Genomic DNA, 10,500 nt, shown 5'->3' with positions numbered 1-10,500 from the left:
AGCTTGGTGGCATGCAGCCATCAGAAAGCAGCCTTTTCATCTGATTCCACCCCTGCTTAGGAGTCTTGACTCAAGAAGAAGTGAATTCAATACAAAATGAGAAATAAAATGAAAGCATAAAATATGATACTTCTTGATTGATAATTAAGAGGCTCTACCATGTGTCTCCACACAATGGATTATGAATGCAGAAATATTTGAAGGTATTTCCTGGGGAAAATGGAAAATTTTTTAAAACCTAGAATTTCTCCTGTAACCAAGGATCAATGTTTGCCATAGGAAGCCAATGTTATGGTAGGTTTTTAATCTCTCTTTGAAATCTTTAATGTCCTATGTGAATGCTCCTAAGCCAAAGTTGAGTGGTGATAAATTAGGAACCAATATTTAACACTATTATAGTGCTTCATACATGTCAAGTATTTTCTAAATGATTTTCACTTGCTTATTCCAATAGCTTTGAGAAAAGTATTGTGTTTATCCACTTTTATTCATGATGTTAACTGATTGACAATGCTCACTCAGCTAGTAAGTGGTGAAACTCAGATAAACACAGGCTGCTGGGTCTGAGATGCACACTACTAAATCCCTCAGTGTTCTGCACTTTCATAAACAAACCATGAGAATGGGACTCTTCAGACATTTTTCCTGGAAGAGTCTTACTTCCATTTCTCCAAGACTTACATAAACAGTCTTTGGTGAACAATGTCTAGGCAGCACTGTCTTGGATCTTCCAGATACAAAGGTAAACAAGTAGGCATCTTCACCCTTAAGATATATGCAGGAAAAACAGGAAAGTACACAAATGCTACCCATTAAATAATATAATTATTGACATGAATAAAAGCACAGTAATTATTAAAGTTTTACAGATAAAGATATGATATAGATACCCCATGAGGAGATGGGAGATTTAAAAATTCATTCCATGAAGTAATAAGTGATGATGATATATGTATTGACTGCAGTGTGGTGGGCAGAACCCAGGGCATCATGCACACTAGGCAAGCACTCGATCCAGAGCCATGCATGCCCCAGAACTTACTTGAAGTTAAATGAGGCATCAGAGATAGTCCTATTTGTATAGAATTGTTTGGGTAAATGATGACTCTAGAGAAAGAAAAGTGCAAATTGATGATTGGAAGCCTGCCAAAGAAAATGCTGTATATGTCACATGAAGTCCTGCATTTCCTTTCAGAAACATTTACTTCAACATCCTCATGAAGATGGACCAACATTTCAGTTATATAGCCATAAGAAATGCCTTTTATCCCCAGGCTGGCATTGGGATCTCAGCAAATGCAATTCTGATTTGCCTCCACAGTGCTGCTGTCCATGTGGGCCACAAGCCTAGGTTCACCGACCTCCCCATCGTCCACTTGGCTCTAACACACATTCTCATGCTCCTCACCATGGGCCTTTTGGTATCTACAGACATTTGGGAAACACAGGATATTCCAGGAGACTTCAAATGCAAAGTGCTAGTCTTTCTGAACAAGGTCATGAGGGGACTGTCCATCTGTACCACCTGTGTCCTGAGTGTGCTTCAGGCCATCACCATCAGCCCCACTGTCTCTTAGTTGGCCAACATCAAACTGAAAAACACAAATCCAATTTTGAAGCTATTTTTCTTCTTATGGGTCTTCACCATGTCCACCTGTAGCATATTGCTCCTGTACACTGTGTCCACACCCAATAAGACCCAGCCTGGTCTTCTGTTCGTCACTGAACACTATTCCTTTCTACCCATGAAGTACATTCACAGGGAATTCTTTCTCACCTTAATGGCATGTAGAGATGTCTTCTTCGTGGGCCTTATGGTTTTTTCCAGTGGGTACATGGTCATTCTCTTGTACAGACACAAAAAGTAGTCCCAGAATATTCACAATTCCAAGTTCTCTTTCAAAAATCCTCCCCAGAACAAAGGGCCACTCAAAGCATTCTGCTGCTGATCTGCTGCTTTGCTGTCCTATACTGTGCAGACTCCATCATTTCATTGACCATAGGTTTGACATGGACCACTGATGCCATCTTGGTATGTGTCCAAATGCTTGTGGCCAATGGCTATGGCACAGTTAGTCCTTTGGTGCTAATCAATGCTGACACTCAAATAACAAAAATCACCCAACTTACATGTGGGAAGAAAGGCCACCTTTTGATGAAACTTTTCTGAAGAATTTTTTCTAATTTTCTCTGAGAAAAATATTGATTAATGTAGAATTTCACACTTTCTATCATACAAAAATAATATATTGGGATAGGAAAAACTCTGAATAATTTTACCCTAATATGCATTTGTATATTTATGAATTTCTACAATTTATTCCATCTAATTTTTGTGTCTAAATTTCATTCTGGAAATATTTTTTTCTTCCTGCGCTATATTACTTAAAAATTTAATATGTGATGGTCTATTAGAAGTACATTCTTTCTTTGTTTAAAAATATCTATGTTACACTTATTCTTAAGAATTATTTTGAGCTAGGCAGGGAAGCATATACCTATAAGGCCTGGGAGACTGAGGCAAGAGGATTATAAGTTAGAGGCCAGCCTCAGCAAACTAGAAAGACCCTATCTTTCAATAAAAAATAAAAAGGACTGGAAAAAACTCCCCTGGACTTAATTCCCAATATCAAATGAAAAATAAAATTAGACACACACTGCAGTGGTGCACACAAGTAATCCCAACTATTCAGGAGCTAAGGCAGAAGAATCCTAAGTTAATGTTTAGACTGGGCTACTTAGAATGATGCTTCCTCAAAACAAAACAAAACAAAACAAAACAAAAATTAAATGGGCTGGGAATGATGCTTAGTGGTAGAGTAATCCTGGGTTCATTTCAAGTACCAAAAACAAAATCTTAAACCATAATGAGATATCACTTCTCACTTTCTAAGGTGGCTACAGTAAAAAAGTAAAAACAAAATTAGTAAGTATTAGTAAGGATATGGAGAAATGGGAATCACTATCCATTTTTTAATATATTAAATTGTTAATTAATCTGTATTTTATTTATTTATTCTTATGCAGTGCTGAGAATCTAACCAAGTGCTTCACACCTGCTAGGCAAGTGCTCTATCTCTAGGTCTCAATCCCAGCCCTCACTATCCATTTTTGATAGGAATGAAAAATAGTACAGTTGTCATAGAAAGTAGTTTGGGGTTTCATTAAAATGATAAATATAAAATATCATTACATGACCTACCAATTCCATTCCTAGGTATTTACCAAACAAACTGAAAACAAAAACTCAATCACCTGTATGTGAATGTTCTCAGGAGCACCACTCAAATTAGCAAAAATATGTCAACATACTTTATATACAACCAGAGATATGAAAAATTGTGCTGTATATGTGTAATAAGAATTATAATGCGTTCTGCTGTCATATTTTAAAATCAAAAAATTGTATTGCATTCCATGGTCATTTGTTTTAAAAAAAATCAATTTAAAAATTTTTAAAAACTAGCAAAAAGATGTCTACCAACAGAATGCATAAATAAAATGTGATATGTGTGGGTTAGAACACATACATATATGGTAGAATATTACTGAGGCATAAAATGAAATTCTGGTATAAAGTACAACATGGATAAACCTAAAAAATTCTAAGTAAGCCAATAAGACAGAAAAATTACATATTTTGTGGTTTTATATATATGAAATATCCAGAATATGGAAACCCAACAGATAAAAAAAATGAAGCCAGAAAAGGCAGTGTGTGAGAGTGATTGCTTAATGGAGACATGGTTTGCATTTGTGGTAACTTAAGAATATGGAACAAAATAGAGGTAGTGAGTGGACTACAATATTGTAAATGTCAGTAATTTACCTACCTACCAAATTATTCATTTACTTATTTATTTTTTTGGTTCAGGGAATTGAACCCATTGCCTCACATGTGCTAGGCAATCACTCTACTTCTGAACTACATCCTCTTCACTACACAGCATATTTAAAGAGGTCACTACTAGGATATTTTAACAACAACAAAAAAAAACTGGAAAAATATTTCTCAAAGCACAGGAAGTCTGTTAAACTACAGGAGATACCAGCTCTAGGCACTGTGAAACTGAATACCCACATGTCCTCTGGATCACCAACTCAAAACATGGCTGGCTTCCAGAGACTGAAATCTACTGTCAGGCACTAATCCTAGTTGTTGTTTTTGTTGTTTTGATACCAAGAATTGAACCCAGAGGCATTTAACCAACAGCCACATCCCCAGAACTTTCTTGTATTTTATTTATGAACAGAGTGTCATTGAGTTGTTGAGGGCCTCACTAAGTTACTGAGGCTGGCTTGAAACTTGCAATCCTCCTGCCTCAGCCTCCTGAGCCACTGGTATTACAGGCATGTACATAGCTCCAAGCTATTCCAGATTTTTTTATGTACTTCACTCCTATCTTCCCTATTGTCTTGTGAATTTGTTGGAGCTACACTGTCTCTTTTCTTGTCTCAAAATGTCTGTGTTATAAACTTTCTTAAAAAAAACATTATATCTGCCAGGCATGTTGGTACACATCTGTAACCCGAGATATTTAGGAGATTGAGACAGGAGGATCATAACTTCAAGGCCAGCCTGGGCAAATTAGCAAGGTCCCATCACAAAAGAAAAATTTTAAAAGGGTTGAGAATAGAGCAGAGAAGCACAACACTTGCCTAAGTATGTATTGAAGGACATGAAAAAATAATATTGCCCAAGACAGCCCCCAGAAAGAAAGGAGCACTGTTTGGCCCAGGAGGAGGGAGGGGGAAGAAGGCAAACATTAATACTTCCCAGTAACAGTGGGTCCTGAATAGAGGAGGCACTACTGAGACCTGGGACCTGAACTTTCCCACTTTTGATGAGTCCTAAAAGGAGAAAAGCAAATGGTAAAGCTCTGGATAACAATGGATCCTGAAGCAGAAAGATAAGCAATGAGTACTGAGCTCTGAGCTTTTATCCCTTCCAGTAACAATGAGTTTTGTATATTTTACAAGTTTCTTCCAGCCTGCCCAAACTGACATGTTCTGCTTCAGTCTCCAATCATTAAGCTATCCTCATTAAAACTGGTGGTCTTCTGTAACTGGTGGCCATTTTCTTTGTGTTTTAATATTTAATTGATTTTATTTTTTAAATACATGAACGTGGAATGCATTACAATTCTTATTACACATATACAGCATGATTTTTCATATCTCTGGTTGTATATAATGTATGTTCACACCAATTCATGTCTTCATACATGTACTTTGGATAATGCTGTTCATCACAGTCCACCATCCTTGGTAAACCTCTGCCCCCTCCCATGCCTCCCATCTTTATTCTACATCTCTAGATAGGGCTAGTGGCCATTTTCTTCTAACTTAAAACTGAGCCCCTCCAATGCCTGACTGATTGCTTCTGCGGATTAATAAATATCATCACTGAATCCACTGAGGTCTGCTCCCACCTCAGTTATTTGTGCTTATATTTTTATTCTCTGACAAGGAACCAGGAGTAAGGTGATAATTACCATTCACGGTCCTAAGAAACCCTCCCCCAACAGTCACATTAAACAGCTGATGAGATCTGGGAACTGACTCTTAATCATCCAGCACCCCCATGGATCTCTGAGGTCAGGGGAGCCCCCAGCTACAACTCCTAAAGCTATGGCTGAATCCCCACACTGACTGTTCCCCTCATGACCTCTCACCCTGTAGAAGGAGGCACTTTATGCACTCTAAGTCCAGTTTGGTTCAACAGCTTCCAGTACACAACCCAAGATTCGCCCCACCCCTGGGCTACATTATTGTGGCCTTATTGAGATGTGGATGGTGCAAAGATCTGTATTTGTTGTTTTCTTGGCACTGCAGCCATCCCCCTTGCACCCTGCACACCTCTGGATCAGAGACCACTTTTTGCCATTTTGTTCCTGCATCCAACACAGGCCTTCAAATTCTCCAGAGATGTAAGGCCCCATCTGGTCTTCCACAGTAATATACCCTGCCCAAGACCTTCATCTTCTGGCCAACATGGACCCCAAGAATCCACCACCATTAAGAATGAGGAGAAGATGTTCTCCCACTCTCCATTGGAATAGTCCAGTCCAGTGAGATAAGATTTTGGGAGATACTCTGATCTGGAACCATCACTTTAGTCAAACCTCCAACATGGGAGTTAATCCAGATAATTTCCCAGAACTCCCAATGGGTTGTCTCATCAACTTAAGTTCCTTTACTCCCAAACTGACCTGGATATCAAATTTGGCTACAGTAAATATTAAATAGTTTGCACAAACAACCCTAATATGGGACCTTTGATAAAGAAATTCTCCAAGACTTAGAAAATTACCTCCAACAAAATGTCAAGTGGTCTGAGATAGCTTATCTCAGCTTAAAGCCCTCATTATGTCAGCCCTGTTCTGCTTTACAATGAATCCTCACAGACTCAAAGCTCTCTTTCTCAATCACTGCTCAAGAAATAGCAGATGAACCCCTCCTTACATATCCCAGGGTACCACTTCTCAACTATCAGATCCCCCTCCTCATGCCCCAAACTCATGGTCACTCTCCCCCTGGCCAACCTGTCCTTGTGCACAGTCAAAAACTCTTCCAGCGCAACACATGTTCCTTCTCACAGAGGAGAGAGAGGCTGAAGGGACAGTCCAAGTTCATGTCTCCTTTTCTATGACAGATATGTTCCAGATAGAGGATAAGTAGAACCATTTTCTGAAAACCTTCTAAGTATAGGAAGAAGTTCACACATCTGACACAGTCTCATCGTCTTATTTGGGCAGATGGTTACTATATCCTAGCTTCCACCCTGACCCCTGATGAGCATGCCAACCTCCTCCATGCGCAAAGCTTCCTTGCCCATCCTGTAGAAGATCATGTCATCTCTGCAGTTGAACCTAATTGGGCATATCAACCTCAAGGTGCCAGGCTCACTAGACTCCAACACATAATTACTTCTTAAGACATGAAAAAAACTCTCATACCCAGTTTAATTATAACAACATCAGAGAAATCACCAGGGATGTGATGAAATCCCCACCCTCGTTTTGGCTCAACTTTCTGAGACTATTACCAGGTACACCAAGCTAGACCTTGATACTCCTCCTTGTACCCTCTTTCTCCATGTTCAACTGATCAGCAGGTCTGCACCTGATATCTGTAAAAAGCTTAAACAGAGAAGGGCCCAAAGGCTCCTCAGCAATAGCTTCTAGATGCTGCTTTTAAAGTCTTTAATAATAGAGAAGACAAGGCCAAAAGGGAGAAAGAAAAGCATCTTAAAGCTAAATATCAGCTCCTGGAATCAGCCATCCTTATCTGTGTCCCTGCAGCCAGTGGCTCCACAAGATCCTCTAATACACCTCTTGGGCCCTGCTCCCAATGGGGGCAGGTGGGACATTGGGCAAAAGCCTACCCTAACCTGAGGTCCCAACCAATTCCTTTCACAACTGTGAGCAATGGGGACACTGGAAGGTGGACTGTCCCCAGGGAAAATACCCCTCCCCTCAGTGTAGTCACCTGCTTCTCATGTCCCCATTGACTGAGTTGCTGGAATGAGGGAGCCTGAGCTCCACTGCTGCTACAACCTCAGATGGCACATCTCAGAATCCCTGGGTAACACAGATGGTGAACAGCCACACAGTCTCATTTGTGGTTAATACTGGGGTGAGTCTTTTGCTTCAGACTCAATGGCATGGACTCACTTTCAAGGCAAATACCTCTATTAGGAGAGTCATGGGAACTCCTATATATCCACTAAAGACACTTCTCCTTTTTTTTGCATGCTTGGGTCCCTCTCACTATCCTTTTCTTTTATAGTTGTGCCAAGTTGCCCCATTCCCCTACTGGGTCTGGATCTCCTCCACAAATTAAAAGCCTCCATTATCACCCCTCCCTTAAGGTCCACTACCTTCTTTTTAATACATTCCATCACAGATCTAGTCTCTGCACACTTTAAGCCTCCTGATCATTCTTTGCTCTCTGGAATTTACCCCATAGCCTGAGATATCTCTCAGTGTAACATTGCTAAACACCATTCCCCTGTCCATAGCCAACTAAAAGACCCAACTCACTATATCACCCATCCCCAATATTCTCAAACTTTCTTAATTCTCAAGAATTTATGGCCCATCATCTCCCGTTTCTATAGGCCCGTATTTTACCAACCCACTACCCACACAACTTCCCCATCTTCAAAGTGAAGAAACCCAATGGGTCATGCTGGCTACTATGGAACCTCAGAATAATCAATGAGGCAGTTGTCCCCAGATATCCTGTGGTACATAATCCCTACACTCTTTTTCTCATATCCCATTCTCTACCACTCATTTCAGCATTAGATAGGAAGGATGCCTTTTCAATATTTCTCCCCATCCTGCCTCACACCCATTTTTTGCCTGGACTGACCCAGACACAAATTCATCTCAGTAGCTCATCTGTACCATATTCCCAAGGACTTCCAAGATGGTCCCCACTACTTTGGCCAGACACTCCAATGGGATGCAGCCACCTTACATTTATCCCCCATCCACCTTATACAGTATGTAGATAACCTCCTGCTCTTCACTAGAATGCTCCAAACATCAAACTACAATCCATTTTAACTGCCTGGCCTCTTGGGAGTACAGGGTCTCTCAATTTAAAACCCAGCTCTGCTCCCTTCAGGAGCAATATTTAGGAATACTGTTAACTCCCACCACCCATACCATGCCCCAGAAAGACTCTAGGCTTTAAAAACCATTGCCTATCTTCCACTAAAAGGGATATGCTTTCCTTCTTAGGGCTTTTCAATTATTTTTGCATCTGGATGCCAAAATTCTCCCTCATAGCCAAACCACTTTATGAAGCCTCAGAAGCGGTTCTTTCAGATCCTGTTCTTTTTCTTCTATTTCAACTCTTCAGAGTTACTTCTCTAGTCCCAAATTCTTTATTCACCAAACCCTAGTAAGCCTTTCTTCCTGTCACTCAACTCAGAACAAGAACAGCACTAGGAGTTCTTTACCAATCAGGGAATTCCTCCCACCCCATTGCATTTCTATCCAAACAATTAGACTTAGTCTATCAAGGCTGGCCCCAATGCCTCAAGAATTTAGGGACAGCAGTTCTCCTCATCCATGAGGCCCCATTGATACTTTATATCAACCCATTACTCTTCTTACCACATACTCCATTCCAGATCTTCTTCCCCCAGCCAGAGACCAATTACTGCATGCACAACACCTGGATCCCCTGGCTACCTTCCAGAAAGACCCTTCATTAAACCCCACCACTCTTCTCTCAGAAAAAAAACACTTCTCACTCTTGTACTGACATCCTCAATTTTTTAGTAAATTCATTTTAATATATAACTGATCAACTGCTTCCTGTCTCCCCAGACTGGTTCATAAATAGAGCCTTCCCAAAGAGTCCCTGTACCTTGCATGTTACACAATGATTCATGGGGCATATACAGCAGATTCTCTGTTCATACTAACTCAAATAATTGAGGACTCCCCTCTCCCCTCAGACACAACTTCCCAACAGGCTGAACTAGTCCCCCTCACTTGAGCCTTATCACTACCCAGAGGCAAATCAATCAACATATTTATTGATTCCAAATACACTTATAACATTATTCTTTCCAACATCTTAATCTATAGAGAGCAAGGTATTCTCTCTCAGGAATGAACACTCATTCTCAATGCCACCTACATAAAAAAAATTGCTTGAAGCTGCTCTCTTACCCTGCAAGGTGGCTATACTTCACGGTAGAGAACATCAATCCACTAAGTAGTACATTTTCTTAGAAAATAATGAAGCTGACAGACTGGCTAGACAAGTGGCTGTCTCTGGCCACCACTCTCAATCATCCCAAATTCCTAGTTCAATTTTATATTCAATTCCCACAAAACTCTGACTTCCCTCTGATGAAACTAGAGCTCTCTATTGTCCTACATACACAGCTTATTCCACCATGACCTTCCCTCCCTCCACCTATTTCTAAAGAATTAAATAAACCTGTCCTTTTTAAAGTTACAGTATCTCCAACAAGTTTCTCAAACCTGCATCACCTGCCTCAAGGTTAATCCTAACTTCAATGTGAGACCATCCCCACAGCTTACAACCAAGTGGAGGGAGCTCTTCCTGCCATGAACTGGTGACTTGATTCACCCACATGTGCCCTGTAAGAAAAATCAAATAGCTCCTATTCTTGGTAGACACATTCACTGGATGGGTAGAGGCCTTTTCAATTGCCAATAAAAGGGCTTCTACAATTGCAACACAACTTTGCCCAGATATAATTCCATGTTGTGATTTACATGCCACCTTCCCAGTTTGATAATGGCCCCAAATTCATCTATTCTATTATCCAAGAATTGGCTAAAAATTTATATATTAAATGAAACTTCCACATTCCCTACCACCAACAGTGCTGAGGAAATTTTAAAAGAACAAATAGAAACATAAAGTCTACCTTATGAAACTATAAAAACTTACTTAATTCAGATTGAACTTCTCCCTTTGGCCCTTCTCTGAATTTAAACTCTC

The 10,500-nt window shown here is 40.1% G+C and overlaps 1 pseudogene; it reads left to right on the top strand.

Moving 5' to 3' along the window:
- Window positions 1-1,223: 1,223 nt before the first annotated feature.
- LOC144375718 (putative vomeronasal receptor-like protein 4) lies at window positions 1,224-2,170 on the top strand (annotated as a pseudogene).
- Window positions 2,171-10,500: the final 8,330 nt, after the last annotated feature.

This window comes from Ictidomys tridecemlineatus, chromosome 3, assembly GCF_052094955.1.
Source record: "Ictidomys tridecemlineatus isolate mIctTri1 chromosome 3, mIctTri1.hap1, whole genome shotgun sequence".
Taxonomy (NCBI): Eukaryota; Metazoa; Chordata; class Mammalia; order Rodentia; family Sciuridae; genus Ictidomys; species Ictidomys tridecemlineatus.
This window is presented reverse-complemented; position numbering and strand designations above follow the sequence as displayed.